The sequence below is a fragment of the Lagenorhynchus albirostris genome, chromosome 11 (genome assembly GCF_949774975.1).
Source record: "Lagenorhynchus albirostris chromosome 11, mLagAlb1.1, whole genome shotgun sequence".
NCBI lineage: Eukaryota > Metazoa > Chordata > Mammalia > Artiodactyla > Delphinidae > Lagenorhynchus > Lagenorhynchus albirostris.
In genome coordinates, this window is record NC_083105.1 from 102,281,646 (window position 1) to 102,300,020 (window position 18,375).

At 58.0% G+C, this 18,375-nt stretch overlaps 1 protein-coding gene across 1 annotated transcript in view; it reads left to right on the forward strand.

Moving 5' to 3' along the window:
- The first annotated feature begins 6,847 nt into the window (after nucleotides 1–6,847).
- Nucleotides 6,848–18,375, forward strand: part of WNT5B (Wnt family member 5B) — an 87,266-nt gene continuing 75,738 nt past the window's right edge. Inside the window, exon 1 of the mRNA XM_060164431.1 lies at nucleotides 6,848–6,953. The gene's annotated coding sequence lies outside the window, so the exon portion shown is untranslated. The remainder of the gene's footprint in view (nucleotides 6,954–18,375) is intronic.

The following is an 18,375-nucleotide window of genomic DNA, read 5'->3' on the forward strand; positions in this document are numbered from 1 at the left end:
TTGTCACCCCTCCCTCACTGGGGGTGACTCTTCCCTCGGCCCCCAGGGCACAAGGCTGAGAGTTCCCTCTTCTGTTTAAAGCAGTGAGGACTCCACTCGGCTGGTGGGGACACTCCAGCCCGTGGCGTTGGCGGCTGACCCAAGGCCCTCCCGGCACGCCCGCCGGCTGCCCACTCTTGCCCCCCTCGGGCCACCCCTGCTCAGGCCCCCCAGCTCCAGCCCTCCCTCCCCTCCTCCAGCAGCTCTGAGCCAGCTCCTCCCCAGAGAGAAGCTCCCCTCCCTCCCTCTCTCTGGCCCAACTGCCAACCCGCCTGATTCATCTCTGTCTCCCCACATCAAAGGCTCTCGGGCCAGGGCTTGGCCCTAAGTCAAAACATACGTGCTCCACAGCTGGAGCACGAGTGTCCTCTGTCTGTCTGGGTTGCTGTCCTAACGGCCACGCTCAGGGTTCTCTAAGTGCAAAGGGAGAGGCTTTTAACATATTGATGGTGACCAGGTCAGGTCTGAACCTTTAACAGTTAGAATGAAGGCATCTTTGAAACACACACTCAAAACCCATCCCAGCGAGTGAACTTCCTGGGGACCCTGGATTGCCAGGCCTGGGTTTCGATGACCTGGGCCTTCTCTGTCAGCTTCCGGAGACCCTGTCCCTGTCACTCACTGCAAACCCAGGTGGACATTTAAACTGAAAAGCTGAGCGAGCAGCTCCTGGCTGCCTGCCACCAGCTGCGACAGGAGCCCTGACAGAGCCTTGGGGAGCGAACTGGAGGTGGGCGGCTGCCTGGGTGTTGAGATCTAAAGGTACTGGGAAGGCTCCCAGCGTCCCACCTACCCCCGGGGCCCTGAAGCATCTCCTCCATCCAGATGCCGCGGTGCCTGAAATTCCACCACTGGAGAATCTGCTGTGGGTCTGGTAGCTCTTCTGTTTCCAGAAATTCCTGCTTAAAATGCACCCCAGATGGCAGCCCACAACTGAAATCAGCCGACGGGATACAGGTGTGGTTACCAGGCTACAAGAAAGGCAAAAAGGAAATGAAGCAGGGCTGGGGGTGGGGGGGCGGTTAGGAGTTTGATAAAGGAGGGGGTGAGGTCACTAGCCAGCACTTTCCCCTCCTGGGCAGTCACCTCCCACACTGTTCTCTCCTTATCAGTTTCCCTCCCACCCACTCAGGTTTGGGAAACACGGGTCAGCCCCTCCAGCCCACCAACAAGTCTCTCAAAGCCAATGGCATTTATATGTTTCTTCTCTTAGAATCAAAGGTGTTTAAGGCCCATGTTTGAAACTTGAAAGGAAACACTGAATATAATTCCAGTCTCTTTGCTCATCATCTTTCCGTCTCACTGTCTTCATGGCCAGAGCATGAAGTCTCAAGAAGGGCTTCTAGGAAGGCGGAGTCCCCAGCGTCTCGTTAGCGTTGAAACTGATTGCTGTTTCCTGTGACTTGTTTTCATTGATCAACGTTTACGGACATCCAGGGTTAGTGCAGGTGCTGAACTTAGTTATGTGTTAGGACCCAGAGGCTTGTAGACAGAGTGAGAAAGATCAGAGAACAGGGGAGGGTGTTGGGCTAAGTGCTTAAAATTTCACATCGTCCAGTGTAACTCCATTACGATGATACATTCCCATGTGTCACTGCTCGCCTCTGTGGTACAACCATTTTTTCTCAAGCCAAACAAACGCTCCAGCCAGGGAACTACCAGCACAGCATCCCAGCTCAGAAGGTGGGATTCAGGAGTTCATAAACGCTTCTGATGATAATACAGGGCGGGGGACAAACCATGACTTAACCGTGAGAGGTTTGGGTTACCTGTGGATTTCCTCTTTCAGCCTCATTAGTACCATTTAGCGAAAGTTAACTCTCAAACACTACGGTGATGGCGGACCTGGAGCCCAGTCTCAGCTGATGCATCGCCAAGGCCAAGGTGGGCTGGCGTCGGGCTGGGGAACCAGGTGGGCTCCCCTCCGCCCTGCCGTCCGCCTGGGCCTCTGGGAGCCAGGGCGCCTCTCCTCTCCTCTCAGGCTTGCTGGGTGTGGACCTACGGGACCCTGTAGCCGCGTCTCAGACCGAGCTGAGGACCAGAATCACCTGTGGGGCCGTAACAGTACAGGCCACAGACACACCTGCTCAGAAGGCCTGAGGTGCAAGCCTGGGAGTCTGTGTCTGTGACAGTCTTTCCTGGGAGATTCTGATCAACCCACAATCCAACCCACCAGGGCCCTAGGAAGCCTCCCAGGCAGCAATTTCGGAGCCCGAGGATGGCGAGACACCCTCTGGTCGCAAGACCCAACATCCCCTGGAGAGGAGGGAGGAAGGCCCCTCGGGGCGTGGGCTGCTAACCGCCCCTGCGAGCTCCCAGCCCCCTCCTCCGACACCAGGAATTTCTCATCCGCCTCACTTTTCTACTGATTTCAAGCGTGTCCAGGGCCCGTATTGTGAAGAGCACATCACTTGACCCCAGGGCCCCTGCCAGCCGGCTCTCCTCCCAGTTAACCGTGCAGGGATTATCCCCGGGGCTCCATCCCCTCCCACCTTGACCCTGGCCGTCTGGCTTTCATAGTTATCAGTTCAGTTTGCTGGAGCTGCGTCTCCAGCCACCCCGACCTCTAACCCCGCTCCGGGTCGCTGTTTCCTGCTGTCAACACTTGACCGCCCCACTGACCCTCAAAACGAGATGGACGTGGGGTCAGAGTCTCGTCTCCCACCCACACCTCCAGCCGCTTCCCTTTCCCTTTGACCCAGTCGTGGCTTTGTGAGGTTAGCGAGGACACGGCGGCCCCAAGAGAGGAGGTGACCTGCGCCGTCCACCCCGTCCTGAGGGCACCGGGATCTACAGCGGGGCACCTGACCTGGCTGTGTGCCCCTCTGCGGCCCCCAGCCCCACCGTGAGGGCAGACCTCCTGGCACGGGCCCCGTGTCCCTGTGCCCTCCTACATCCGTCCGTACAGAACACACGAAAGGACTTCAGTCAAAGCCGAGAAGGGGAAACGGGAGGGACATGGGGACACTGGCATCTCAAAAGGGATGTAGCATTTCGTGTCCGTGGCGACTCCAAACAGGGCCTCCCTTTGGGCCACACTCTGGAGCAGTTCATTTCTGGGGCCCCGCCCTTGAGGGCTTCCCGTCTGCGCACCCTGGGGCCTCAGCAGGCAATGCTGACGGAGGCCAGGGTCTCCGGATTTTGCCAGTCTTTAGTGACACCTTCAGCTGCCTCATTCTACATATTTGTGAAGCAGTAATTCATTCAAGGAACAATGCAGGACCCTGTATATCTTCTCGTAGGAGAAAAATGGGGATGAAGATCCAGGAGTTCAAGGACTGAGAGCCGCAGCAGACTGTCCAAATGGGAACAAACTCAGCCCTGTCTACTCCGGAGTAGTAATACCGTTACTAGTTTTTATGGAGTGTGTACCACATACAAGACGTGGCTCTCGGTTTCCTCACCTGCATTGCCTGACTTAGGCCTCAGGTTCCCCCAGGCAGGCTGCCGTCTTATTCCCTTGCAGATGAGGAAACCGGGGCTGAGAGACAGCAGTGGCGTCTTGCCCGAGATCACACAGGCAGTGAGTCCGGACTTCCCAGGGGGGCTGATGTGGAGGCCCCTGCTCAGCACCCTCGTTACATGTCGCCCTGGAGGGCACTTGGCCTCTCTTTGGGGAGAATCGGTCACAGGAGACCCCTCCAAGTGCGGTGAGCGGAGCTGTCCTCATTGGATAGATCTCAAGCAAGATAAAACGTAACTCCGCGCGTCTCAGCGGTTGGAACCGTCAGTACTGTAGCCTCCTTCTGCCTTTATACAGGTTCCTCGGGCTGCCGGCCTCCTGGGGTGAACTTTTCCCAGGAAGTCAACTGCAGGTCGAGCTCATGACGGCAGAACTTTCTTCTCACCTGCTGCCTTCAGTGCTTAGAATCCGCCGACCTGCACGTCCCAGAAGGGCTCAGCTACCGTTGAGTCCGTGAGGGAATCTATGGATGGTACCCGGACATTTGGGTCCGAATCTACCATTGTTTCCGGCCCTCGTTCTCAGAAAGGCATCCAGATAAGAGGCACAGAATGAAGCCGAACGGCCCAGGCGACGCGCCCGCGAAGTAGCTGTTGGGAGGCGGTTACCAGGTTGGCCTCTCTGTCCTCTGGCTTCAAAGGCTCATCAGGCTGGCGCCCCCAAGAAATCTTCTGTGCGTCCCTGTGAAGCCTTAGAAAGGCCAGAGAAGCAGGCTGGGGCGGGGGCGGACCTTCCCACCTCCTGCTCCATCTGGAGCAGCCGCACCCCCCGAAGCGCTTCCTCCCGGGGCTGGGATGGAAAGGGAACGGTCGCCCTCAGCATGCACGGCCCAAGGGGCAGAGGCCAGCCCTAGACCTAGTACCCCGACAGGCTGGCTCCTCCTGTCTCTTTCTGATGGGGTTTCGTTAGCTGTTCTGGCTTGGACGGGGCCTCCCAGTGTGGCCGGTGGCCTGTGAGGGCATGACCAGGACGGGGGAATAGGGTCTCCAATAAAGAGCAGGAGTCTTTACTAATTTCCATATGTCCAGATACTTGCTTTCTCTTTCTTTGTTTAAACCACAAATGCCAAGTCAGGGTATGTTTTATCTGGGGGAGAAGGCAAGAGGCCCCGCCCAGCAATCACAGACAAAACATGGGTGAGATCTGCCCACAGTCCCATCGGCTCTCATCTCCGGGCTGACTCAGGCAGTGGGGCGCTCACCACTTCCCTTGGGAATCCAGCCCAGCACTCGGGGTTCCTCGTGTGAATGCTTTCCCAGCTACTCAGCCACATGCTCCTTTCCTGGGGGTGGCGGGGGCGGGGGGTAGCTGCAGTTTCCCTCGCTGGACCACAACTGTTGACTCATCTTGGACCGAGACGGAGGTGGGAGGTGTAGGACCACTCCAGGGACAGCTGGGGTTGCTGTCATCTGTCACCTGCCCTCCCCCTGGGTGGTCAGCTAGCGGGGGGGGGGGGAGCAAAGTGGCTCGTTCTTGCGCTCCTTCCTTTAGACTTTAAACTTCCTGCGGCTGGGACCTGCTCTCGGCCATCTCTGTGTGTTTAGGGCTCAAGAAATGTGAGTGTGAAGCGAATCCCCAAATTCTCCCAGTCTGCATTCCGGAATGATCAGGGCCTCCTGCATGAGGTCTTCCCTTGACCTCCCGCAAAGACCCTAACCCCGGAGCTGATGCTTTCTCCTCAGGAGGAGAGGAGCTGGGCCTATTTGTAAGCTGACAAGGTGGATTCAAAGCTCTCATCCTGCACGAGGCCAGCTACCCTCTGTGTCTCATCTGTCCCCAAAGGTAAAGCCTTGAACTAGTTCCCCTCCGTGAAGGGGGCGGGGGGGGGCATGGCAATCGTAGGCCATTCATTTCAGGTTGCTGGACCCGGTCTCATAAACCCCATTCACTGTGAGATGAGAAGAGTCGTCAGGCACCTCCGGCCAAGACGGCACAATTCCAAGGAAGACTTTCCCTCTAGTCTGGTATTTGCTAAAACTGCTCTTACTTTCCTTATTGTAAAACCCAGAGGACAATAGCTCCTTATTGCCAGCCCAGTACGGTGGGTTCCTGGTCCCTCGTTCCCTGACCACCGCCCGCCCCCCGCGGTCCCTTCCCCCACTGAAAGGGGAAGGTTGTCACCCTGTTCAGTTACTAATTAAAAAAGGCCAAGCCTTCGATTACTGCTATTGTTGTTTTTTCTTCTCACTGTACTGCATTCAAAGGCAATTTCTTTAGCAGAGCGACCTCCTACTCACTCAGAGAAGAGAAGGGGGGGGGTGTTCAGAACTCTGGATAAAAAAAAAAAAGCAGTTGGAGGGCCGGCCTCAAACCATGCTGGCCCCATTGGTTGGTGCCCTGTTACTGGGGTCTGGAATCGGGTCCAGGGCTGGAGCTGGAGCTCTGCCTACGCCCTCTGGGGCAGCTCACCCAGGGTGCACTGCCCAGACCTGGGGACATCGCTCCCAGCCGAGCCTCTAGTGACTTTTCAGGCACCGGTCAGTGACTATGGACTAATTCAGGCCGGACGCTGCCCCAGAAGCGATGGGAGCGCGCGTTTCCCATGTGGAAGCACTCTTCTTGGTGTATCCGCGCCGCGCCAGCTTTCCTTGTCCCAGGGATGGCTCTGCTGGGTGCTGTCGAAAGGGGTCCAGGACCAGAGGGAATGGCTCGGGTTTGTGAGGCAGAAATAACAGATCACTCCACTCCGTGGGGAGATTCAAGGAGGATAAAGCGCGTGTGAGTGTTTGATGTGAGTAGAAAAGCTACTACGTGAGCCCCAGAGCCTCCAGCCCCGCAGTCCCTGAGTTGGACGCCCCGGGGGCTGCTGGCGCGTGAGACCCCAGGTGCTCCCGGAGGACCGGGTCGAGTTCCGGCGAAGGGGCCGGTGGGTGTGCGGAGGGTCCGGGGGGGCTCCCCACGCGCGCCCGGGGGTCGGGGCCCGCGCAGGAGCGGGCGCGCGGGGAGCTGAGGCAGGTGCGAGGCCGGGTGCCGCCCGCGAGGAGCCCCGGGGGCGTGTTGGCTCGGCGCGGCGGGGCGGGGGCGGGGAGGAGGCGCGGGGCGGAGGGCGGGGCCCGGGACCCGCCGGCCGGCGCCGGCCCTGCACTCAGAGCCGCGGCCGCCACCGCCGCAGCCAACTCGGGCCCAAGTTCCCGGCCGCGGCGGAGAGGAGCGCGCAGCCGGCGGCCCGAGCCCCGCGCAGGGCCCGGCCTCCTCCGCTCGGCCGCCGCCCGCGCCCCGCCTCCGCCCATCGGCTCGGACCCGGCGCCGCGCGGAAGCCCTCGGGGCAAGGAGCGCGGGCTCCGCGGGGGCGACCGGGCGACCCCCGGGGCCGGGCGGACACTCGGCGGGACCGGAGCGCAGCGCGGAGAGTCGGCGCCCCCGGCCGCCGCGGCCCCGCGGGCGCTAGAAGGGCCGGGCCGGGCAGAGAGCGAGCCGGAGCCCGCGGGCCTGACAAGCCGCGGACGCGCAGGTAAGCCTGGCGGCGGCCGGGAAACGAGAGCCCACGCCCCGCCGCCCAACTTCCCCGCGCCCGCGGGCCGGTCGGGGCACCCGGATCGGGAGCGGGGAGGTGCGGTCCGGGAGGGGCCTCCCCTCCACCCCCCGCGCCCGGGGGCCGCGAGCTCGGCCCGGGACGGGTCTGAGGGGCCGGGGCCCGGCGGCGCGGGGGGCGCGCAGGGGAAGGGGTCCCCGCCGCCGAACAAAGCTGGGGCCGCGGGCTCTCGCCGCGCCCGGGCCGCGCCGCCTCCAGCCGGCAGGTAGCGAGGGTCCCCGCCCTCCCGGCGGGCGGGTGTCGCCGCTTTCGGTGCCCGGGCGGCGACCGCGGAGCCGCGGGGAGCCGCCCCCGGGCGCGCAGGCTCGGCCCCGGCCCGTCCGCGCGCCGCGAGCCCCCGAGCTTCCCGCGCGCTTTTCCCGGCTCGCTCGGGCCCAGCTGGGGTCCGCGGTGGGGTCTGCGCCCCGCGCCCGCCAGACTGTGGCGAGAGCTGCATCTGGATTCTTTTAACCCCCGCGAGCAGTGCTAGTTTGGTGCCTGGATTCCTGCCTAAGCCCGAGCAGGTCTCCGGCTGGTCTTCCTAGTTTTCTGTTTTCTTTCATTGCGCCTCCGCTCGCCCTGCCTCTTCCATCCCAGCCGGGAGAGGTGCGGGGTGGCCGTTCTCCACCTCCTCGTGGAGCCGCAGGCGATATTTGGCCACGCACTCTAGTTAGAGCCCCCGTTCCTAGATGTTCTCATCCTGCAAGTCTTCGTGAGAGACCATTCCACTTGCCTGGAGCGGGACTGCTTCTGTTTTGCAGAGAGGGGAGCTGAGTGGTGACCCAGCTGTTCTGGGAACTTGCTCTCCACTTTCCCCCGGGCCTTCTTCACTGCTTTTGCCACCTGGCTGCTTGGCAACAGCGTTCAGTTGCTACCACCCTGGGCAGAGTTTCAGCCTGGTACCTGGAGGAGAAAGGCCAGGATCGTGTTACCAGTCTAGCGGCCAAGGAAGGGCCCACTTGCCAGAGCTGTGATGCCATCAGCGTGGGTGTGGGCAGAGTCGCGCTCCTGGCCAAACACCAGCACGCAGGCAGGCACAGGGCTGGAAGCTTAGGGTGACCCCCCCCGAGGCTGGCCCTGAGGCAACACGGGGGCCAGGGCGCGGCGGGCACACTCTGGGAGAGCTGAGGACCCTTTCCTGGACCCCGGCCCTCCTGCTGCTGACTCAGATGTGCAGTTTACTTATGAAAGGCAAGGCTCCGATCTCAGGCGTGGGTGAGCGAGGCCCGGCCCCGAGCTTGTGCCCACACGCCCGCCAGGAGCACACGCGCGCCCCCCGGCAGACCCGCCGACCTGTGGAACGTGGAAGGCTGAGTGGTGGTTTCCTCTGTTTCAAAATAGCATCTGTTCTCTCTTCACACAGAAGATCTGTGGTTATAAATAGCAGGAGGAAGGAGGTGCGTCTCCTGGGAAGGAAGGGCAGTGCTCAGAGCCCTCTGCACGCTCGCGGGAGGAGTGATGGGGCTGGGCTCTTTGTGGGGACGTCCAGTCCGGGGCCCGAGGCCAGAGGCAGACTGGGGCCAGGTCCCCGCCCCAAAAGGCGCAGGTGGAGCAGACGCAGGGAAGGAGGTTCGTGGAGCAAAGCACCTACCGAGGTGACATGTGGATAAGGACCTAAGGGCAGCCCCACTTCGTTCCTCGGGCGTGGGACCTGCTGGGGTCTGCCTGCCGGGAAGCAGGAGCAGCCCTGCTCTCCCAGGCCCCGACCTCCCGTGTATTCCAGTGTGAATGTGTGACAGGCGTTTGCTCGGTGTGCCCGAAAGCAGCCCTTTTCGTGTCCTTTGGTCGTGCTCATGTCTCCAAGGGTGTCTTGTTGGCTTGAAACAACTGTTTTCTGAAAAAAAAATTTCTATGCCCGAAGCGTAAGCCAGATTGCTGGGAGCCACGTGCTGTGAAAAGAGAAAATCTGGGATTATTCTTCACCTGCGCGTTTCACGCTGGGCTTGCCCTAGCGGCAGCTGGAAGATTTTTTGTTGGCTCTCCTTCAAGAAGGACAGGAGCCCAGGCGAGGCTGTTCTAATTTTCACCCCTGGGATGGCTCTGCGGGTCCTGGACGGCCATGCCGGCATGTCTAGCAGGGGCCAAGGGCTTTACCTGAAGCGCTGGTGCTAGCCGCCTCCGGAGTAAGCGCCACTGAGCCCACAGAGCTTTCCTGTTCGCTGCTCTGGTCTGTGCTCCCGAGCTCCTTTCCAACCTGCCTGTCATTCATCCCCTCATCATCTTCCGAACAGGTCCTCAGACGCCACCTGTGCTCCATCCGCACACCTGAACATGGTCCTCAGGGTTTTCAGTGGTTGGTTGGTTGGTGCTGTTTCTGTAGCCCCTTCAAGTCTCACAATAGCAGATGGAGAAACCCCGAGTGAGGGGAGGATGTGGGGCTCCCCATCCTCACCCCAGGGGCGTCCTGGCTGGTTTCCATTAAGTGTCTTCAAACTGCCTCCAGCAGTGCGGAGAGATCCAGCAGAGGGCTTGGGAACGGATGCTGTGATGAAGGTGAAAGGCCCTATCGTTTTCCGTCTGAACCACCTTTTATGGTAAAAGTCACCTTCTCCCAGCTTAGCTGGGATGAAGTGAGAGAGTGGCGTGGACATATATACGCTACCAAATGTAACATAGATAGCTAGTGGGAAGCAGCCGCATAGCACAGGGACATCAGCTCGGTGCTTTGTGACCACCTAGCGGGGTGGGATAGGGAGGGTGGGAGGGAGACGCAAGAGGGAGGGGATATGGGGATATATGTATATGTATAGCTGATTCACTTTGTCATACAGCAGAAACCAACACACCATTGTGAAGCAATTATACTGCAATAAAGATGTTAAAAAAAAGGTCACCTTCTCCCCATCTCTGAGGGGCGACTGTCCACTCCCCCAGGCAGCGAGTTGGCAGATCTGGGAGAGCGGACCTGCAGTTTGGTCCAGTCTGGCCGGCCTTGGCAGTGATGGCCCACTCGTCGCAGCCCCCCAGTCGGCTCTGTTTACCTGGGTAGATTTAAGCCTCCACCCTGCATCCCAGTTTGACCCACTGGTTCTCGGTCTCGCCCTGTGGCCGCTGGGCAGCGTTTCCAGCCTTTCTTGCCCTGTGGTTGCAGCTGGGTCTTTCCCAACCGTGCAGCCTGAGTTCTCCTCCAGACTCTCTAAAGCTGGCCTCTCTCCTCCCGTCTTCTGCCCACGGGGCTTTCTTCCCAGCTCTTTTTGGAAGCTGGTTAGTACTGGGGAAGCTCTCCCTCCAAATGTCAGGCACAGAAGAGTTTCAGGGAGCTCAAGCCTGGCCACCTAGACCCTCGTGCTGACTGTAATTGTCGCCAGCCCAGCCCAGGGCCCCAGGGCCCCAGGGCCCCCTTGGGAGCAAGTGCAGACCCTAAAGACACAGGGATGTTTTCTCAGACACAGGGGTGTTTCTTTTTGCACCCCGACTCTCCAAAACCCAGGAGGACTCAGCCCGCCTGTATGTCCTGTTGTTGTGTGAGGTTTCGAGGGGAGGGGTACTGGGGGGAGGGGTGCCTTGTAGCATCTCCTCTGGGGGCTCAGTTGTCTCTCCCGTCATGTGGCGCTTGGGATTAGATTGCCCTGGAGGCCCTTCCAGTTCTAACAGGCTGTTGTTTCAAACAGCTCTAGCTGGTTCCGTTTTGGAAATCCCTCTGCTGTGGACCAGGCCCGGGGGTGGGGAGGCAGCCAGTCAAAGGCGTCTGTTCCCGATGGAGGGGCGGTGATGGAGGGGCATCGGGGCTGCCTTCGCAGTTACTGTTTCACCCCCTGCAGGCCTGCAGGCAGGGCTTGTGGGCCAGCTGGAGGTGCAGGTTGTGCTCCTGGCTTTGGGCTCCGGCCCGGAGGGGCCCCTGTGGTTAGCCGGCCTCCCAAGAATGGCTCGAGGCCCTGTGTCCAGCTGCTGGTGACTTAGGGGCCAGGGCCTGAGTTCCTGGGGGGCACCCAGGGTCCCTGAGCCCCAGAAATGCTAACCCCTCCAGGGTCACTCCTGTCTCACTGATTGATAAAGGGTCGGGGTGGGTTTCCCGAGGTCTTGGCTTCACTGTGAGAAGTTCTTGGTTTACAGACTTTAGCCCCCGAAGGTCACATCCAAGTTATCTGGAATGTCCAGTCAGTAGATCTGCTCTGAGCCCTGCTGGGAGAGCAAAAGAAACGAGAACAAAGCTTCTCTGACACGGGCTCGGGGTGACCCTGTTCGCTGCCGGGTCTCACTCTGTCCTCCTTTCGGAGGGGACTTTGGGGGAGAAGCCTCAGAGCAGCCCTGGGCTCTGTTCCTGCTGTGCGCCCCCTTCCGCTTCCCAGCAGATACCCAGAGATGATGGCGTTCCTGTCTGAGGGCGGTTGAAGGAAGTTGATTCCCTTTGTGGAATCGTCTCTAAGGTTATATACCTCACCCGTGCTCGTTGGGAAGTTTCTCCTGGGAAACTCTGAGTAATGAATTACTAGATACTTCACACAGATCTTGTCTGGCTACAAGACCTGCAATCACTGTACCTGAACCTTTAAAGAGATTTTGTATTTAAGCGTAAGGCTAGAAATGCCCTGTCCGCTGGGGAGCAGGGGCTGGCGGATGGCGCGAGGGTCCTGGGCGGCACTGTGGCTTATGCCCCGAGTCCGCAGGCTGCGGGAAGCTGAGACGCTAGAGGCTGGGCCTCAGGGTGGCACTGCGGCTGTGGCCCGGCCCTCAGAAGCCAGCCACGTAACCCGGCTTCTCTGTACCTCGGTTGCCTCACTTGTAAGTGGAAACAGTAACTGTCTGTTCCTCTCGCGTGGTTGCCGAGAGGCAGTTGGTGGTGAGGATCTGGGTGTGCAGGGCACCAGGCTGTGCAGGGCTGGGCGTCGTTGGCTGCGAGCTGTGAGGGAGGAACCTGGAACCCGCCCTGCTGTTAACAGAGCTGCCCGTGTCAAGCGTGTGCCCGCCAGTCCTGGAAGGGAATGGCTCTCGTGGGTGTCAACCGCATCCCATCCGGCGTGACGTCCATGGGATGGAGGGTCTCGGTTTGTGGAGCGACCACCGACGGGAGGGGCTGGGTGTTCAGCGTTGGCTGTTGTGAAGAGAAGGAAAAGTGGACGCTGTCAGGATGCCGACGGGGCCTGTAGGCTGGGGGTCGAGCAGGGCCCCGCCTCACACGAGTCTGTCCTTTTAACTAAGCAGGTGCCGGGAGAGTCCCTGCGTTTGGAAACCACTCAAGATCTTGACATGTTGTCTTTTCTTGTTCTTAAAATGTAACCTCTGCAAAATCAAACCTGAAGTATGCTTTAAATACACAGGGGGAGATGCCCCGAGGGCGTCTTCCTTTTCCCCAGGCCAGGTCCGTCCACCCTTGAGACGAGCCGCAGAGCACCTGTGAAGGGCCTCGCCCTCAGGTAAGCCCAAGAGCCGGCAGGGCCGAACGGCGGGATGGAGGGGAGGGCGGTGGTAGCAGCCAGCTGTGGAGCAGGGTCCAGTGCACACTGGAGGGGCGTTTCCCACCTAGAGGCGTTCAAATCCACTGACTCCGCCCACCAAAGGCCTCTGCTGGCTGGACGTTGTCCCAGACTTTCCTTGTGACCACGGGGGACCTCGAGCTGACAAGTGGGGACCCACTGGCTTTGCAGGCGACAGGCCCTTCTCCAAGGTGGAGGTCAGGCCTCACCTAGGGGGTTGGGTCAAGTCCTTTAACTTGTCAAAGCCCAGAGACTGCCGTCCCCAGCCCTGCCCCTAACCTAGTCTCCAGCTGCGCCGACAGTTCCAGCTCTCAGAGCGTCAGGTTCGGGGCCATCACACATGGGCTTCCCTGCAGATTTTGTGTATCTTTCGGGATACAGTAAGTCCCCTACATACGCACCTTCAAGTTGCAAACTGTCAAAGGTGCGGACGTGCGTGCGCATGTCCAGTCACGTAAGTCAGTGCACGTGTCCGGCGTACGTTGTCACGTGTGTGCATCCCCTACAAGTGGTTGTGCTTTTGTGTACTTTACTGTACGGTACTGTATAGAGTACAGTAGGACAGTGTCTTTATTTCCAGCCCAGAACCCGCGCCATCAGCGTCAGGCGTGAGTGACACTGCAGCTTCCTCCGTCTCCTGTTGCTGGCGACCCTTCAGCTCTACCATCTCCCACCTCCTCTCCCTCCTCCAGGCAGTAACCCTTCCTGCCTGCTCACTCGATGGCAGCCTGTGTGCCGGCTGTTGTGCTGGTGCTCCTGTACTTTTCAAGGTGCTGCACCGCAAGATTAAACATGCTTTCTTTATTTTCTGTTTGTTTGTTATGTATTACTTGTGTGAGAAGTGTCATAGACCTATCACAGTACAGTACTATATAACTGATTGGGTTAGTTGGGTACCTAGGCCAACTCTGTTGGACTTACGAACAAGTTGGACTTATGAACGTGTTCTTGGAACGAAACTCGTTCGTATGTAAGGGACTTACTGGATTAACAGGGAGTTTGCACGCGTCCCAGAAAATACCCTCCTTAGCTCCGCTGCAGTTAAACATAACCCAGACCCCACACTGTGGTCTACCAAGCTCCCTGTGGCCGGTCCCGCCCTCCTGTCCACGTGGTGCACGTGATGCTGTGGGCGGTCCTCTCTGTGCTGGATGGACCCCTACCCTCAGGCCCCAGCGGCAGAATTGCCCCCCCCCACACTCTCTATTCCTGGCTCTTTGCTCTAGAGCACCATCACCGTCTCAGACTCTCTTTTTTTGTTAGTTCTTGTTAAACGTCTGCCACCCCGTGTCTTTCCTGTTCTCCACGCATCCTTGGGGCTGAAACAGTGTTGACGGTGCCTGAGCTTAAAGGTGCTCCCAAAATAGCTGTGACTGTTGATCTTAGGGCAATGAGCTTTGTAACTGTATAGTATGTTCTTTGCTAGAAGAGGCCTATTTTGCCTAAAAAGATGCCATCCTTAATGATTTTTCTGTGGATTGAATTATTCATATAACAAATATTGGTCCAGGCAAGTCCCAGGAGCTGGGGATATAAGATACAGTCCCTGAACCTCAGAAGCTTTTGTTCTAGGAACTCCTTCTATGTACAAACGGCAAGTATGCAGAATCCGAAAACCTCTTGAGTCTTTTATTCTCCCGTACCCTGTGCTTAAGTCCCATCTGTGACAGTGCACACACGTTGCGGGTGGTTTGGGGATGCAGCAGACAGTTGGAAACACAGAAGAACGGGAAGCCACAGGAGCAGCCCAGGCCAGAAGATCCGAGAGAGGAAGCGCTGGCCTGACCTCTGCTCAGGCTGGATGGTCGGCTGCTCCCAGGCGGACCTGGAACATTCCTCCCTGTGCCGTTGCTAGCAGGACATTTTCCACCCATGTGTGACCAGATGGAGACGTGGGGAAGGACCTGGGTTAGGAGCTCCGTGGGTGCATTGCGCGCACACAGCCGTCTACCTCGCTAGGCTGTCATTCCAGACGACTGGCACCGTCTAGAAGTTACTAGCATGCACGTCTTTGGTCCCAGGGCCCAGCCAGTGTCCAGTAGAGTCCCACTGAATATAATCTGAGAAGACCTGATAAGAAGGGTCTCTGTCTGCCTCGGGCGGCTGCACCGTCGCCCCGTCCTTGACGCTCGGTCTTGGCTTGGCCCCCAGATGCCTCACGCTCCCAGGCTCCCTCCTGCCTCACTGGCTGAGGTTCTGGGTGTTCCTCCTCTCCCCGGACCTCTTCTCTTCTCTACACACTGCGACGGCTGTCAGTACCGCCCGCCCTCTTGCTAATCTCACACCGTCATCTCCTGCTGGCCCCTCTCCCTTGACCTTCAGACTGCTATCTCGATTGTTCAAGCAGCACCTTCTCTAGAAGGTCTGAGGGGCATCCCAGCCTGACCTTCTGACCTGTCCCCTTAGACCTGCTCCATCTCACCCTCCAAGTCGCTCGCGCCGTAAGCCCTGGATCCTCCTTGGTTTCTCTCCTTCTCTCACGGCCCACATCCCGTCCAGCAGTGGATCGTTTTTGTTTTTGTTTTTTTCGATACCCGGGCCTCTCACTGCTGTGGCCTCTCCCGTTGCGGAGCACAGGCTCTGGACGCACAGGCTCAGCGGCCATGGCTCACGGGCCCAGCCGCTCCGTGGCACGTGGGATCTTCCCGGACCGGGGCACGAACGCGTGTCCCCTGCATCGGCAGGCGGACTCCCAACCACTGCACCACCAGGGAAGCCCAGTAGCAGTGGATCTTGACATGTCTAATTTCCCAGAAGATCCCCAGACCCCCGGCCTCTCCTCACCCCTCCACGCCCCCCTCCTGGCTCTGTCCACCACCAGCAGCCTCCCAGCTGGTCTCCCTGCTGCAGCGGCGGCCGTCCTGCTCAGACAGGTCAGATCGTGTCACTGTTCTGCTCCTAGTGCTCTGCTGGCCTCCCGGCTCGTGCAGGAGAAAGGCGTCCCTTTTCAGTCTGTACCACAGTGACATGTGCGAGCACGTGAGCATTTTCAGACACGTGTGTGTTTCTTCTGTGCTTGTCCCCCTTCTGGAAGGTGGTTCCTTGAGGGCAAGGGCTGCCCCTGTCCTCACCCTCGGTGCCTGTCGGGCCCGGCTGTAGCACGTGCCCAGGGATGTCGAGGAAGGGCGTGGGGCGAGCTGTGTACTGGTCCTGGTGAGTAGCTGCGTCTCTGCAGAGAAGGCGCCGTGCTTCCTCTGCCTTTGGGCTCATGAGCTGCCTGGCGAGGAGCATGGGGCCGCTTTCCTCTCCTTGTGCCCCCAAACCGTGTTTCTAAACCTTGACACTGTTCATTTTGGGCCCAGTGATTCTTTGTAGCAGGGGCTGTTCTGTCCATCGTGCGGTGTTTAACAGCATCCCTGACCCCACCCACTAGACGCCAGCAGTACCTGCCCTCCGGTGTGATGACAACCAAAAATGTCTGCAGACGTTGCCCGTTATCCCCTGGGGGCAAAGTTGCCCCTGGTTGAGAACCGCTGCTCTAAAGGGTGTCTGTTCCTTTCCTGAGAACCTTTCCTTATTTCCGTTTCCCTTAAATCCCTTGGAATTATTATCCGTTTTGCATCCTGTCTGGGGGCTCTTGCCTGGGCGTGAGCCCTCATGTGAGGGATGTGAATTAGGGCCCCCGCTCTCCCACCAGCTGTTGGTCCCTGGTCCAGGCGCCAGGGACATCAGTCACCTGCTCCCGGACGGTCACCCTGCCGCCCTGGGTCCATCCCCTGCTCGGCATCCTTGAGTGACTCCTTGTGACCCCACTGAACTGATAGAATATCTTGACTGTGGTGTTCAGTAGCCTTCAATCCTCACCCTGCCAACATTCCCAGGCTTCTGTCCTCTGCTTCTCTGTGTCCCGTTCCCCAATGTCCACTTGAGCCAGGCGCCCTCCCCCCCCTTCCTGTGGGAACCTGCCTGTCCTTCAAGGTGCACCTCAGATGCCAGCCCCCTGCCCGCCTCTGTCAGAAATGCCCTCTCTGGCTGGGAGCTTGCAGGCTGCTGTAGTTCAGAGGTCATCTGTGTGGCCCTTTTCACACTTTGTCTTACATGGTGATCATTTGTGTTCACGTCTCATCCTCCCTACCAGGCACGTGGCTGGTTACGCTGTGTTCTCAGCAGATCTTAGGGGAGGCCCTCTGTGCAGCTGGGGCAGTGCAGGGGACCACGTCAGGGGGGTGACTGGCCTTCCTGCTGACCGGCGGGTCCCCTGGGAGTGGGGCGTTCTGCAGCAGAAGGGTTGTTGTTTGCTGTGCAGTTGTTTAGACAGCGGAAGCCTTCCGGGCTCCAGGTTAGCACGGCTGTGATTTCCAGGCTTGTGAAGGCCTTTGCCCTCCCTGCTTTCTGTCCCCCGTGGAGTGGAAAGCGCATGGCCTTTGGGGGCAAGTGGATGGACGTGGGTTTGAATCCCCACTCAGCCATTCACACCTGATAGACCCCACCCTGGCTGCCGAGCTTTTCTGAGCTCCCTGTTCTTCATCTTTTAAACAGGGATAATAACGGCCAACTCCTAGGGTTATTCTGAGAATCCACTGTGATGATTTGTGTGAATTAGGGCAATTCCTGCGCGGAGTCAGTGTCAGCCCCCTTCTTTAACTTCTGCTAAACAGACTGAAGGTGTCAAGGGGCCGTCACCCAGATGCTCCAGTGCCTGCTCAGGGTTTGGGCCAGAAGGGCTGAGTGTTTGTAACTTGGCTGGTTTGGGCAGTGAGGAGACAAAGGGAATCTGAAAGTTCGCCTCTACGACAGCTGCTCTCACGAGGCGCTCTTGTGGGCGCACAGCTCCAGGCTCTTGGAATTTTCCTTGAAGGACCCAGCCTGAGTGGGTCCCTGGAGTAGTCCCAGCAATCAGCATCGTTACCACTCAGTAGTATTGAGAGACTAATGAGCTAGTGACGCCTAAGGTTATCACCCCAGTTGGAGAAAGCTGGTCATGGATTACCGTATTTCATCAATACTGAGACACATTGTAAAAATGTATTTTATTGCCGTATAGTTGATTTACAAAGTCGTGTTCATTACTGCTGTTCAGCAGAGTGACTCAGTTATACATATGTGTATGTATATATTCTTTTCCATATTCTTTTCCATGATGGTTTATCACAGGATATTGAATATAGCTCCCTGTGCTCCACAGTAGGACCTTGTTGTTTATCCACTCTATATATAACAGTTTGCATCTTCTAATCCCAAACTCGAAATCCATCCCTTCCCCACCCCCTCCCCCTTGGCAACCACAAGTCTGTTCTCTATGCTAAGACACATTTTAACATATCTGAGATCAGGATGCATCTTAAGGGATTCATTTGAAATTTAACATAGAGCTAGCTTAATAATCTTTTAAAATTTATTTAACTGAAGTATAGCTGATTTACAATGTTGTGTTAATTACTGCTGTACAGTAAAGTGATTCAGATATATATATATATAGATATAAATATATATAGAGAGAGATATAGAGATATATGTATAGAGATATATATATATATACACACACACACATTCTTGGGACTTCCCTGGTGGTGCAGTGGTTGAGAATCCGCCTGCCAATGCAGGGGAAAATGGGTTTGAGCCCTGGTCTGGGAAGATCCCACATGCCGCGGAGCAACTAAGCCCGTGCACCACAACTACCGAGCCTGCGCTCTAGAGCCCATGAGGCACAACTACTGAGCCCACATGCCACAACTACTGAAGCCCGCGCACCTAGAGCCCGTGCTCTGCAACAAGAGAAGCCACCGCAATGAGAAGCCCACGCACCGCAACGAAGAGTAGCCCCCGCTCGCCGCAACTAGAGAAAGCCCACGCACAGTAACGAAGACTCAATGCAGCCAAAAATAAATAAAATAAAATAATTAAAAAAAAATTCTTTTCCATTAGGGTTTATCCTAGGATATTGAATAGTTCTCTGCACTATCCAGTAGGACCTTGTTGTAGGCTTCATCTTAAAGTCAATGTGTTTA